The sequence below is a fragment of the Callithrix jacchus genome, chromosome 9 (genome assembly GCF_049354715.1).
Source record: "Callithrix jacchus isolate 240 chromosome 9, calJac240_pri, whole genome shotgun sequence".
NCBI lineage: Eukaryota > Metazoa > Chordata > Mammalia > Primates > Cebidae > Callithrix > Callithrix jacchus.
This window is the reverse complement of record NC_133510.1, coordinates 87,626,411-87,640,927: the sequence shown is the minus strand read 5'-3', so window position 1 is coordinate 87,640,927 and position 14,517 is coordinate 87,626,411.

Here is a 14,517-nt window from a genome sequence, read left to right as displayed (position 1 = left end):
GTTGTGAATGAAAGTTAGATAAATGTTGATAGTTTTAAAATGTGGTTCTGGGCAAAGATATAGTGAAAAAACATTAGCTGTGTATGAGTTTAACATAAAGTCATGCAGTCATTTAGGCTGGGAGAATAAGGCAAATTAATTATTTGCTGAGAAGTAAATGGCAAATGTGATGCTGAAAAAAAGTTTCCTGTGACATAAAAAAAAACCCTTATATAATGGTCAAATTGAGCTCATTTTAATATTTATTGATCAGCTACTATATAACAATACTATGAGAGACAGTGAAAACATAAATGAATGTTATATCTCTTATTCTCAGAATGTTTTAGCCAACTAGAAACAGAAATAGGAGAATATTTAAAACGTAATATGTAAATGCAAAATAAAAACTTTTAAATGCAATTTCAAGAGTACTAAGTAGAAGTGGGTGACTCTGACCTCAGGGAAAACTTCACAAAATGTAGATATTAAAAGTTTTTAAAAAATAAGTAGAATTTACTTGGGAGAAAGTTACAATGGTATTATAGGCATGGAAAATAGCAAAGAGCATGAACAAAAATTCAGAAGCAGAAAAATTGTAGTTTGTTTTCAGGAAGCTATATGTGGTTCTGCCTTGTTGAATCAAAAGGTTTTTGGAAAGGGGAGAAGTTTGACTTTAGAAAAGCAAGATGTGGAGGCAGAACAGGAGATGTAAAGGTTGAGCCTCAAGTTATAAAATGTCGGGTGGGCACGGTGGCTCACGCCTGTAATCCCTACACTTTGGGAGGCTGAGGCGGGTGGATCACGAGGTCAGGAGATCGAGACCATCCTGGTCAACATGGTGAAACCCCGTCTCTACTAAAAATACAAAAAATTAGCTGGGTATGGTAGCGCGTGCCTGTAATCCCAGCTACTCAGGAGGCTGAGGCGGGAGAATTGCCTGAACCCAGGAGGCGGAGGTTGCGGTGAGCCCAGATCGCGCCATTGCACTCCAGCCTGGGTAACAAGAGTGAAACTCCAGCATGTAGTCTACTGGCAGAAATAGAGCGCATTGGAATGCTTTTAGCAATGAAAGAAATAATCAGATGTCCATTCCATGTCCGTATCACCATAAAAGATTTAGTTTATACATGTATATTTTTGTGTAAAAGAAGTCAAAGAATTTATTCCACAGTCCAAATCATAGGATGATCAAAATAGGGAACTGACTGAGCTAAATTTATAATGAATATTGGCTATTTAGTTTCAGAGGGGATACATTTCTATTCTATTTAGTTTATAGAATTTTTGCTTATATTTTGCTGCCTAGATAAATTAGCATATTGTACTCTGTCTTTTTATCTCTCCTTTTCATACTAGTTCATATTTTCTTTTTTTTAAAGTAAAGACGATGTCTTAAATTTGCACCCTATTATAACGATATATTTTCTGAGATGTAAGATTCAATATCTATTGAATAATTAGTGAATCAATATGCGTTCTACAGCCTGATGTCAGTGTGTAGCAGTAGAACCTATCACTTCCTGCTGTTCTCTCAAATGCATGCTTAGAAACTGATCAGCTAATTGTTCTTCACTTAGTGTTAAAACACTTTGTTGCTTTGTCATCTGTATTTCTACCACGTATTTGCAGGTAGTAAAACTAACATTTATAAATTTTGAAATATTTGTATAAACCAATTGGATTACATGTTAAATTGCTAATGTTACTCACACTCTGATACGCTTATTATTACTACTGTAGAAGAGAAAGAGGAAAAGCCATAGTTAAAATAGGAACGAATTTCACATAGTTCTGTTTATACCCTTAAGTATGTATCCATGGCCTATGTCCTGGCAGGGAAAAAAAAGTGCCATCACCAACAAAGAGAGAGTAGGAACAAAACAGGTGTGCAGAGATCTGTTCTCATCAAGAGGGAAAAGCTATTCAGTATCATCATTCCACAAACGTCCATAAGGTGCCCCTCTTACAAAGTGGCCCAAACCCCGGCTTTGATCTGCATGTTGGAATATCAGACTAATAATTTATCTAACATAGAATCACAAGAGATATTCCTTTTTGAATAGCAAATAACAAAATGATTAGACTTTAACTTTAAAATTTTATAGTTAATTAATAATAAGAGAGGTTCACTGATTATTTTTCTTGTATTATTTCTTGTTTCTACTACATACATAATGGTGTTATTTTAGTTTTTCTAGCAAAAGCTCATGATTAGAAATAAATAAATAAATAAATATCAAATACAATACAGGTAACTTTCATTATAGTAAAAGTTGACTTTCTATAAAAATCAAACTGTGGTATTTCCTATACATTCATATAATCATTTGTTCATGTACCTAACACATTTTTATTAAGTGCCCTCTGAGTCCTGCATTACTCTACTGATTTGAAATGTATCAGCAAGCAATACAAAGACTCTTAGCCTCATGGAATCAAGGAGAAAAAGTAAACACTGAGCATAATAAATAACTAAATAACTACAGTTCATTAGAATGTAAAAAGTACTATGGAAAACCAGGAAGTAGAGAAGGTTACAGAGAATTAAGAATGCCAGGCTAAGGAGTAGTATGCAATTTAAAAAAGATGGTTGGCCAGGTATGGTGGCTCAGGCCTATAATCCCAGCATTTTGGGAGACCGAGGTGGGTAGATTACTGGAGGTCAGGAATTCAAGACTAGCCTGGCCAACATGGTGAAACCCTATCTCTATTAAAAATACAAAAATTAGCCAGGCCTGGTGATATGCACCTGTAATTCCAGCTACTCAGAAGGCTGACGCAGGAGAATGGCTTGTATCCTGGGAGGCAGAGGTTGCAGTGACTCAAGGTCATGCCACTGCACTCCAGGCTGGGTGACAGAGTGAGACTCCATCTTGGGGGAACAAACAAACAAACAAACAAACAAACAAACAAAAAACATATATGTGTGTGTGTGTGTATACACACACATATATACACGTATACACACACACACACACACACACACATATATATATATATAGTCAAGGATACTCAGGCAGTTAAAGGTGAGAGGTCAGAACATTTGACTTTGGAGGAAGAGTATTGCAGGCAGAGGAAAGAGCAACTGCAAAGGCCCTACTAAGAGTAGAGCATGCATGGAGTGTTCAAGAAAAGAAAGGAAGACAGTGTGTCAGCAACTAACTGAGCAGAGGAGATGAGCAAAGAAGAATCACACATAATAAGCCTGTGTGGTGTGACAAGGAAAGGATTGGGGATCATGGAAGATCTTGTAGGTCATTTGATAAAATTTGACTTTACTCTGAATGAAATGGGGAGTCATTGCAGCTTTTTAAGCAAGGAAGAGATAGAATATACCTTCCATTTTTCTAAGTATAGTTTTATTACATGTGCTATTGCAAATGATGTGCAGAACGGGCAGAATCAGGTCAAGCAGTAAGGAGGCTATGAGAATAATTCAGATGAGAGATAAGATGGTGATTCATATAGGGATCATAGATGGAGAAAGAAAGAGAGGTAACTAGCAACTGAATGCATACCAATTCTTAAGTTTCATTTAAAATGCTTAATGTATTCTTATATAAATTTAGCTAGAGATTACATTCTTAAAATGGCTGCATAATGTTAAATAACTTACTCAAAATGTTGCATTTATTGTTCCTTTTAAGTATAATTCGTATTGTCTTTCATGCGAATAGTGAGTGAGTTGCTTGAGGACAGGGTATATATTACGCGTATCACTTTGCCTTAACTTTACAAGGTACTCAGTAAATACTTTCACATTAAAGTTTCTTTTTTACTTTTTAAAAATATTTTATGGGTACATAGTAGGAGTATATATTTATGGGGTACATGAGATATTTCAGTACAAGTATGCAATGTGTAATAATTGCATCATGGAAAATTAGGTATCCATCCCCTCAAGCACTTATCTTTGGGCTACAAACAATCCAATTATACACTTTTAGTTATTTTTAAATGCACAATTAAATTATTATTGACTATAGTCACCCTGTTGTACTATCAAACATTAGGTCATAACTCATTCTAACTATTCTATCTATTTTTGGTACCTATTAAGCATCCCTACCTACCCCTCAGCCTCCCACTAACCGTCTAAGGCTCTGGTAACCACCCTTCTAATCTCTATCTCCATGAGTTCAATTGTTTTGATTTTTAGAACCTACTGATAAGTGAGAACCTGCAGTGATCATCTTTCTGTGCCTGACTTATTTCACTGAATATAATGACACTGAATTTTTACCCATGTTGTTGCAATGACAGAATCTCATTCTTTTTATGGCTGAATAGTACTCCATTTGTATAAGCACGATACTTTCTTTACTTTTCTTTCTTTTTTTTATTTTTGAGTCAGAGTCTCCCTCGGTTGCCCAGGCTGGAGTGCAGTGGCGTGACCTTGGCTCCCTGCAACCTCTGCCTCCTGAGTTCAAATGAAGCACCACATTTTCTTTATCCATTTGTCTGTTGATGGACACTTACGTTGCTTCCAAATCTTGGTTATTGTGAACAGTGCTGTAGCATACATGAGAGTGTAGATATTTCTTCAATATACTGATTTTCTTTCTTTTTGGTATGTACCCAGCAGTAAGATTTCTGGATCGCATGGTAGCTCAATTTTTAGCTTTTGAGGAATCTCCAAACTGTTTTCCATTCTGTCCCATTGCTCCACATGTCTATTTTTATGCAAATACCTTGCTGTTTTGGTTACTATAACTCTGTAGTATAATATGAAGTCAGGTGACGTGATTCCTCCAGTTTTGTTCTTTTGGTTCAGGATAACTTTGACTATTCTGAGTCTTTCGTAGCTCCATATCAATTCTAGGATTGTTATTTCTATTTATGTGAAGAATGTCATTGGTATTTTGACAGAGATTTGCATTGAATCCGTAAATTGCTTTGGGTAGTATGGACATTTTAACAATATTGATTTTTCCAGTTTATGAATGTGGAATATCTTTCAATTTTTTGTGCCACTTGAATTTCTTTAATCAGTGTTTTATACTTTTCATTAAACAAATCTTTCACTCCTTCAGTTAATTCTTAGGTATTTTATTTTCTCTCTTTTTTCAAAAATTTTTATTTATTTATTTATTTTATTGCATTTTAGGTTTTGGGGTACATGTGAAGAACATGCAAGATTGTTGCATAGGTACACACAAGGCAGTGTGATTTGCTGCCTTCCTCCCCATCACCTGTATCTGCCATTTCTCCCCATGCTATCTCTCCCTAACTCCCCACCCCACACTGTCCCTCCCCTAGTTCCCCACTACAGACCCCAGTGTGTGATGCTCCCCTCCCTGTGTCCATGTGTTCTCATTGTTCAACACCCGCCTGTAAGTGAGAACATGCAGTGTTTGATTTTCTGTTCTTGTGTCAGTTTGCTGAGAATAATGGTTTACAGGTTCATCCATGTCTCTACAAACTTTGATTATGTATTTATTTTATATGTAGCTATTGTAAATGAGATTGCTTTTTTGACTTCTTTTCCATATTGTTCACTGTGGTTCATGGACATGAAACTAATTTTTGTATGTTGATTTTGTATCCTGAAAATTTACTGAATTTGTTTATCAGTCCTACTATTTTTCTTGTAGAGTCTTTAGGTTTTTCCAAATATAAGATCATATCATCTGAAAACAAGGATAATTTGACTTCTTTTTTTCCAAATCCGATGGCTTTTATTATTTCTTGTCTGATTGTTGTAGCTAATACTTCCAGTAATAAGTTGAATAACAGTGGTGACAGTGGGCATCCTTTTCATGTTCCAAATCTTAGGGGAAAGGCTTTCAGTTTCCTCCCATTCAATATGAGACTAGCTGCATGTCTTTCATATATGGCTTTTATTATGTTGAGGTATGTTCCCTCTGTACCCACATTTCGATGGTTTTTATCTTGTGTTTTATTCTGTTGAGAGGATGCATCACATTGACTTGCTTTCCATATGTTGAACTATCCTTACATCTCTCAAGTAAATCCACTTAGTCACAATAAATGATATTTTTAATGTACTATGAATTACATTTTAGTATTTTGTTGAGGATTTTTGCATCAATATTAATCAGTGATATTAGCCTGTCATTTTCCTTTTTTGATATGTCTTTGTCTGATTTTTGTATCAGGATCATGTTAGCCTCATAGAATAAGTTTGAAAGTATTCCTTTTCTACTTTTTTGAAATCACTTGAGTAAGATTGATATTAGTTCTTCATTAACTATTTGGTAGAATTCAGCAATGAAGCAATCAGGCTTTAGTTTGCTGGATGACTTTTCATTCCAGCTTCAATTTCATTACTTGTTATTTGTATATTTGAGTTTTGGATTTCATCATGGTTTAATCTTGGTAGGTTACATGTGTTTAGGAATTTGTGTATTTATTTTAGGTGTTCTAATTTATTGGCATTTAGTTTCTCATAGTAGCCACTAAGGATCCTTTAAATTTCTGTGGTATTAGTTGCAATATCTCTTTATTCATCTCTGATTTTGTTTATTTGAGTCTTCTTCCTTTTTTCTTCTTTAGTATGGCTAAAGGCTTGTCAATTTTTAAAAATCTTTTTGAAAAACCAACTGTTTGTTTTGGTAATGTTTTGCATTGTTTTCATTATTTCCCAAATCCATTCATTTCTGTTCTGATCTTTATTATTTCTTTTCTTCTAGTAGTTTTAGATTCAGTTTGCTGTTGCTTTTCTAGTTCCTTAAGTTTTCTTGTTAGGTTATTTGTTTGAAGTTTTTCTTTCTTTTTTGGTGTGGGCACTTATAGCTATAAAGTGCTTTCACTGTATTCAATAGGATTTGATATGTTATGTTTCCATTATCATTTGTTTTAAAAAGTTCTTCTATTTCCTTCTTTATTTCTTCTTTGACACACTGGTTATTCAGGAACATATTGTTTAAAACAAATTAATTTCTATATATTTGTATTGTTTCCAAGTTTCCTCTTGCTAATTTTTAGTTTCATTTTATTGCGGTTGGAGAAGATGCTTGATATTATTTCAAAATTTTTTTAATGCATTAAGATTTGTTTTGTGATCTAACATTTGGGCTATCCTTAAGAATGATCCATGTGCTGAGGAGACCCATTACATGTATTCTGCACCCATTACATGAAATTATCTGTAAATATCTATCAGGTCAATCTAATCTATAGCGCAGATTAATTCTGATGTTTCTTTGTTGATTTTCTCTCTGGGAGATCTGCCCAATCTGGAAAAGGAGAACTTGAAGTCTCCAGTATATTTTATTGGAGTCTATGTCTCTCTTTTGTTCTAATAATATTTGCTTTATATATCTGAGTACTTTGATATTGGGTGCATATGTTTACAATTATTATATTCTCTTGCTGAATTGAGCCCTTTGCCTTTACATTATCACCTTTTTTTGTGTATCTTCTTACAGTTTTTGTCTTGAAATCTATTTTATCTGATATAAACATAGCAACTCCTGCTTTTTTTTGGTTTCTATTGTATGGAATATTTTTTCCATCCCTTATTTTCAATCTATGTGCAACTTTATAGGTGAAGTATGTTTCCTTTAGGTAACAGAACAGTTGTTCTTGTTTTTTTCATCCATTAAGCCACTCTTTGCCTTTTGTTTGGAAAGTTTAATCCATTTACATTCAATGTTATTATTGATAAGTGAGAGTTTACTTCTGTCTTTTTGTTGTTTGTTTTCTGGTGTGTTTGTGGTTTTCATATCCTTATTACCTTCCTGCCTGTTATCCCTTTAGGCAATGTGATTGATTTTCTCTGGTGATGTAATTTAATTTCTTGCTTTTTATTTTCTGTGATTTAAGGTTTGCAAATAGTTATTACGTAAGTTTCTAACCCATTATTTTCAACTGATGACAACACTGACTGCATAAACAACAAACAAACATGCAGAAAAACTACTAAAAATGCTACCATTTAAATTTTCTCCTTTTTAACTTTCCATTGTTTCTCTTTATATCTTATTACATTATCTATATCTTAAAAAGTTGTAAATATTATTTTTGAATAGTTCATCATTTAGTCTTTATATTTAAGACATGAGTAGTTTACATGCCACAGATAGTGTTATACATATTCTGTGTTTTCTGTGTACTTGCTGTTACTAATGAGTTTTATACCTTCAAATGATTTCCTCTTGCTTAACTCCCTTTTCTTTCCTGAATTTCTGATCTTAGGTGATCCAACCACCTCAGTTTTCCAAAGTGTCAGGATTACAGCCATGAGCCACCCACACCAACCAATTCCTTATTCTTTATAATTGAAAAACTTTCTTCTGCATTTCTAATAGGACAGGCCTGGAGTTGATGAATTTTCTCAGTTTTTGCTTATCTGGAAAACTCTTTATTTCTCCTTAATGTCTGAAGCATATTTTCACCAGATATGCTCTTCTAGTGTAATTTTTCCCCTTCCTTTAAATATGCCACATCACTATCTCCATATTGGAGCACTCTTTTATGGTATTTATTTTTTATCCTGCTGCCTTGAGGATTTTTTCTTTATCCTTCATCTTTGGGAGTTTGATTATTAAATGTCTTGAGGAAGTCTTCTTTGGGTTAAATCTACTTGAGGTTCTGTAACCTTCATATACTGGAAGGTTAATATCTTTTTCTAGGTTTGGGAAGTTCTCCGATATCTATTTGAATACGGTAGAAAGTGTATCTATTTCTCTATCTCTACTTTAAGGGCACCTACTTATCTCTCTATCTCTGCTTTAAGGGTAATAACTCTTAGCTTTGCCCTTGTAAGGTAATTTTATAGATATTATAGGAGTGCTTTTTAAAATTCTTTTTTCATTTGTCTCCTTTGACTGTGTATTTTCAAATAGCCTTTCTTCAAGCTCACTAATTCATTCTTCTGCCTGATCAAGACTGCTGTTGATACTAATGTATATTCTTTAGGATGTCAATTGAATTTTTCAGCTCTGGAATTTCTGCTTGATTTTCTTAGATTATTCAATCTCTTTGTCAAATTTATCTGATTGAATTTTGAATTCTTTGTGTTATCCTGAATTTCTTTGAGTTTCCTTAAAACAGCTCTTTTGAATTATCTATCTGAAAGATCATATATCTCTGTTCCTCCAGGATTCATTCCTGGTGCCTCATTTATTTCACTTGGTGCTGTCACATTTTCCTGGGTAATGTTAATGCTTGTAGATGTTTGTCATTCTCTGGGTATTGGAGAGTTAGGTATTTATTGCTGTCTTTACAACCCGGGCTTGTTTGTGTCTGTCCTTCTTGGGAAGGCTTTCCAGGTATTTGAAAGGTCATGGGCCCCAAATCCAGTAACACTGTGGTTTTGGTAGACTCAGAGGGGCTGCCTTGATTGTCTTGGATAAGATCTGGAAGAATTCTGTGAATAACCAAGTAGAGACACTTGTTTGATTCCCTTACTTTCTCCCAGACAAACAAACAAAATCTCCCTCTCTCTGTGATGAGCCACTTGAAACAGTGGTGCAACCACCTCTGTGGCCATCATCATTGGGACTATGCTCTGTCAAACCTCAAGCCAGCACACCACGGAGTCTTGCCTAAGGCCCTCCTCTTCAGGGCAGTAAGTTATCCCAGTATCTGATCTTGTTTAGACATGCTGGCTGGGAGCCAGGAATTGGAATAAAAAGCTTTAGCAGTTCCCCTGACATTCTATTGTGGATAAGCTAAGACTGAAACCACAATACAAAGCTCATCTTGCTATTCAATTCCCTTTATACAAGCAGAGAAGCCTCTCCCTGTGGCAACCACCGCCAACAGTCCACTGAGTGTTCTCTAGGCAACCACTGGTATTCACTTAAAGGCCAAGGGCTCTTCAGTCAGCTTGTGTTGTATACTAACAGGTCTGGGACTCGCCCTTCAAGTGGGCTCCCCTCTTGCCCAGAGCTGGTCCAGAAATAATGTTCAAGATCCTAGACCTGGGCTCAGGAACTCCAAGACCCTGCTTGTTGCTCAGGCCCATTGTGGCTGAGCTGGTACCTAAGATCCAAAAACAAAGTCCCCTTTACTTTTCTCTCTGCTTTTGTCAAACAGAAGGAGTCTTTCATCATAGCCTCTACAGCTAGGAGTATTCAGGTTACACCTGAAGCCACTGTATCTCAGAGCCCAAAACCCATAGCATACTACCTGAGTATCGCTACTCCTTATTCAGGGCACAAGGGCTCTTTAGTCAGCAGGCGATAAATCTTGCCAGGACTGGGTCCTTTTCGTCAAGGCAACAGGCTCCCTTTTGGCCCAGGATATGTCTATTAATGTCATCCAGGAGCTAGGGTCTGGAATGGGGACCTCACAACTCTACCTGGTGCCCTGTCTTACTGTGGCTGAGCTGGTATCCAAGGTGCAAGGGATAGTCCTCTTTACTCTTTGATCTTAAGCAGAAGGAAGAAGTCGCTTTTGCTGCACTGCCTGGGGTTGGGGAAGTGGTGGCACAAGGACTACTTCCTTAACCACCTAGGCTGGTGTCTCCCTAGGTCACGTGCCACCCTAGATCACTGGCTCTGAGCCCTACCCAGCACTAGGATTTGCCTAGAAATTGCAGTCCTTGTGTCTTACATTGCCTTTCATGTTTACCTAGGACCCCAGAGTGCTTTGGCTTATGTTGGCAAGGTTTGCCAAGAAGCTCAATTTCTAACTGCTGGGATGGGCAATTCCCTTCTTGCTATGTCTGGTCTAAATCCTCCCTCTGTGCACAGGTACTAACTGGACTCAGCATGGTTTTTCTTTCTGCTGTGACAGGGCAGCATTTAGTTCAATGAAAAGTCCCCGGTCACTGTGCTCTCCCTCCCCAAAATGCATGGATTTTCTCTACACCCCAGAAGGCCACTGTTTTCTGCACATGTGCAATGTTTAATGTGAGATTTTAAAATGCGGTACTGTGATTGCTCACCTGATTTGTGGTTCTCGTGACAGTGCTTTACTGTGTGCAGATAGTTTCTAAATTGTGATGTTTCAGTGTCAGGGACAAATCATCCAGTTTTCTATTCTGCCATCTTGACATTGCTCTAAAGTTTCTTAAATTAAATAATTTGAGAAAGCTTTAAAAATTTTTTAATTACTTAGCTATTTTGTTTATTATATGTATTGTAATGAAAAATATGTGACATCTAATGATCTTGTGTTTATTTCAATAAAAGAATTACAAAGGCTAATTGACTTAATCCTTTCATCCATATTATTATTATGGTGAGAGAGTGTAATATTGTTGTATTCTTAACAAAAATACGCAATCAAGAAAGAGACACTACCAGTGAAAGAGAAAGGATGAAAAAAAGGCGAAGTGAAAAATTATTTTAAACACAAGATATTTTCTGGAAGGTAATGTGAATTTAAGCCAATAAGATATTCTCGAGAACATTTAATACAGTATTCTTGGATAGTGTTCTTTTCGTAAAAATACAAAAGTCTGTGCAACTAATATGATTACATTTGACCTCACAGTTTGTAAAGTTTATGTTAAACTTAGCTCAAAATGAACAGAAATTTCCAATAGCCTCTATAAATTTAAGTGATATGTTAAGAAAAAAACAAGTAATATACCTCCCAAATCTGACAACAAGTTGGAAACATACCCTGTTTTTACCATCTAAAAATGATAATATGAATTTTTGTCTTGATCTGAGAAAATACGTAGGGTCCTAAAGTAAAAAAAAAAAAAAAAAAAAAAGGACATATGCTTATATAAAGTGGAAATGTAATTATGTTAGCTTAATTTTAGTTTTAAACTATGTTTATCTAAAGCCCGTAACAGTCATGAAAATAACTAATCCAGTACCTTGGGGAACATACATAGTCAATAGAGAAGCAAAGGAATCTTATTTGTATTATCAGTAGAAAAGCAAAGAATCTCGTTTGTATTACTGGGCTAACCACATATTGCTTATATTGACTATGCCTACATGTACCTTTAAATTGGCATTGATATTTCAATGTAATTAAAACCAGTGTTTTTCTTTTTTTTAAATTTTAACTTGTAAATATAAATGATAGGTTGAAGATATTTAGGGCACTGAATAAAATGATTGGTGATAAGTTTTTATAGAACTTCATGTAACACAAGGAGTGGAGTTTAAAAATACTTTGGAGGCATCTGCTCTTTGAAAAACTGAGTTCACTGGATAATTTGATAATTTTTCTTCTAAAAATCACCTCTAGTGGATGCCACAGAATGGATAACATTATGCAAATCATGAAGCTATTTCGGAAACATCCTTGTGAGGTTTTTTTTTGTTTTTTGCTTTATTTTGGTCCGTCAAAAATTTGAATGCAAAAAAAAAAGAGAGAAATGTTTTGTAGGAAAAGATATTTTAAACTTTGACTATTTTACTATTGAGTGGAAAATAGGTGAAACCACATGGATACGTTTTAAAACTCCGAATTCCCTCAGGATTAAGGATAAAAAGCCTTTAAAATAAAATCTGAACTACCTGTTTATTTAATTTTATTATGAAAATGTTTAATGCACATCTATTTCTGGTAGCATGCTGATTAATTAAGCTTACATGATCCTGTATCCTATCTATAATAATATTTTTACCTGGGAAGAGGTCAATTTATTTGCGGGATATCCACCTTTGCCAGGTCAACTCTTGTTACTTCCTGTCTTCACTGAGAATGAAAATTATCTACATGAGAAACACTAAAAAATTGAAAACTTGGGTTTGTACTTCTTCTCTAATTGCATAAAACATCTTTCATGCTTGCAGATATTTTTACATAGAAGGCAGTCTGTAGTTCTGCTTGCCAACCCAAAACTTGTTTCACAAATTTTTCAGCAGCTGGTATGATCATAAGCCAGTTTTTTATGGAAATCAGTAACCTTCCTAATCAATTTTTAACCACAAAATTTAAATTAAAAAAATTTTGAGTAAATAATTAAAAAATATATATAATAAGCATTGTCAAATCTATTTAGCTTGATTCCAATTATATTGCCCCTGATTTTAAGATATATTTGTATGAATTTGAAGAACGTTTTCTGATAGAACTATAATTTTTAAAGGTGTTAACTTTTAGGTTAATTTTCCTTTTCCTTTTAGCTAATGTTTTTATAAAATGATACCTTTTTACTAATTCAAATATAATGAAGTTGGCATAGTTTTGCAGTACCACTTTAAATGCAATATGTTCACATCAATCACTTCTTTAGAAAGAAAAAGTATGACAAGATAAAAATGCCATTTTTGACGCTGATGGGAACTATTTCTTTAAATTGGGCCAAGTTTTTTTTCAAATCACAAACTTAGCACTGTTAAATCTATCCAGCTATTTACAGAGTACAAATTATCATATTCCATGTAATCACCATTTACATGGTAGAATATAATAGTTATTACTGATTTTTTTTGTACTGTGATATATTTATGTGTATAAAGACCTACTTTTCCAATATTATGTCCTAGAATATAGTAGTATTCACAAGAATACAGAGAAAAAGGACCCAACCTTTGTCACAAAACAAAGAATAAAGTTACTTTATTCTTATATTTATTTTTTATCTTATTGGTATATGTTTTTCTTGGCTAGGCACGGTTTTCTTGGCTAGGCACAGTGGCTCATGCCTATAGTTTCAGGACTTTGGGAGGCCAAGGAAGGTGGATCTCCTGAGGTCAGGAGTTCGAGACCAGCCTGGCCAACATGGTGAAACACCATCTCTACTAAAAATACAAAAATTAGCTGGGCGTGAGGGCATAAGCCTGTAATCCCAGCTCTCGGGGAGTTGAGACAGGAAAATTGCTTTAACTCTGGAGGCAGAGGTTGTAGTGAGCAGAGATCATGCTACTGCATTCCAATCCAGCCCTTAGAGTGAGACTCTGCCACAACAAAAATAAATAAATAAATAAATAGTCACACTTGGCCATATCTTTGAATTCAGTTATTTTTACAGTAATCAGGAATAATTTTTGAATTAAAAAATTCAAAGATCAGGAAGACCTACCTAAGATTCAGTATCATGGACACTTCAGTTATGCATAATGCATATTAACATTTTATTTTCATCAATTTCAACATTGAAAGAAATCCTTAGTATTGAAAAATGAAGTTTTTAATAAAACAGCATTAATTTGCTGACTTTTTATACATCTACATATAGATTTTGTAGACGAATGTGCTAGTAATACGTAGCTTGCTGCAGAGCAGAGTGTGTTGAATTCGAAAACAAACCAGGCCGGGCGCGGTGGCTCAAGTCTGTAATCCCAGCACTTTGGGAGGCCGAGGCAGGTGGATCACGAGGTCAAGAGACTGAGACCATCCAGGTCAACATGGTGAAATCCTGTCTCTACTAAAAATACAAAAAATTAGCTGGGCATGGTGGCGCGTGCCTGTAATCCCAGCTATTCAGGATGCTGAGGCAGGAGAATTGCTTGAACCCAGGAGGCAGAGGTTGCGGTGAGCCGAGATTGCGCCATTGCACTCCAGCCTGGGTAACAAGAATGAAACTCCGTCTCAATTAAAAAAAAAAAAAAATCATATGATTATTTTATTACTGACACTATCATTTGTTTTTTCTTTTGTTCCCAGATTCAAGGTCAACTTCCTGTCCAAATGTTTCTTTCTCAGCTTTCC